Raw genomic sequence first — 1,269 nt, 5'->3', positions numbered from 1 at the left:
GTGGTGAAACCAGGATGGATCCCATGGGTTTGATTCAAAACTTTAGAGCTAATTTTTTTTAACATTGGCTCTGTGTTCTGAGGGGTGGGCAAAGTTTAAGTAGGCTATTGTCCTCTTTCTTGCACAGAATCTCTCTTCAGGGAGCAAAGGCCTTTGGCCCCAAGGGCCTGGCCTCTTTCCCAGGCATTAGGGCTCACTGCACCTGATGAGGCCGAGGGCAGTAACTCTCCTACACACCCTTAAGACGTCCCGGAAAGCTTGCCATTTGCTCACATCATCACTTCTGCTATTCTGCAGGCACTCCTCAAGGCAGAACGTGTTTTCCTAGACTGGGTTGGGATGATTTCAGGGTGCAGGATGGCTCCCCTACCACATACTTATGATAAACCACCAAAGTATGCTTTGAGAACTGGTCTCCATCGTAAGGCTTTCACCCCTGTTTAAACTATGTGTGTATAGGCATGTATTCAGGGTTCCAAACATTCATGGACAATTCTCATTATCTTGTAGTTCCATTTTCCCATGAACTTTTTGAAGCCTTTAGAGGATACTTCAAAATATTTGTAGAAAATGGAATTAAAAGATAATGTTCATTTTTTGCAAACTCTTTAAAAGACCTCTTGCATGTCTCTGTGTGTGTGTATAAATACATATATACTCATATATGCATATGATTAAAGAATTGCTGGGAGACACATCCCTTTGGAAGAAATATTGGGCTTATGCTGAGAAAGGGGAGGAAGCAGAAGAGGAGGAATCACAACATCTCAGGAGACAAAGGACCCCCTGCCTCCTCCCCACTTGATCCAGGGCTGCCCTGGCATCTTCCTTTTCAGGGCTCGCTATTTTGAGTCTTACTAATTCCAAGGAAAAGTCAGTCACCAACTCATCCCTAGTTCCAAAGCTAATTCCAAAGCTGTCACCTGTTCCTTCTCCTCCAGTCCAACGTATCATTCCATGTCTAGGTCGTGGGATTGCCAGCAGCTGTCCAGGAAAGGCCTTTACCTCTCAGATTCAGTTTCGCAGTGCCAGTGTCAGCCCCCAGCTCAGGCAGGGTTAGGAACAAGCCATGAAGCTGGCCAATGCAAGTGAAGAAGAGAGTCCCTGGTGCTGGCCTCACAGGCCCCTCTGAAGATAGCATGTCCCTGGCACAGAGCAGGCGTTGTCTGTCCTTCCTCTGGGCCAGCAGAGGTCCCTGGGTTCTGTTTTATCCTTAGCTCTCTGCCCTGATATTTTCTCTCTTCCGTGGTGTTGCCATGTTCCCAGGGC

Source organism: Lepus europaeus, chromosome 17, assembly GCF_033115175.1.
Source record: "Lepus europaeus isolate LE1 chromosome 17, mLepTim1.pri, whole genome shotgun sequence".
Classification (NCBI taxonomy): domain Eukaryota; kingdom Metazoa; phylum Chordata; class Mammalia; order Lagomorpha; family Leporidae; genus Lepus; species Lepus europaeus.
Note: the sequence above shows the minus strand (reverse complement) of the source record.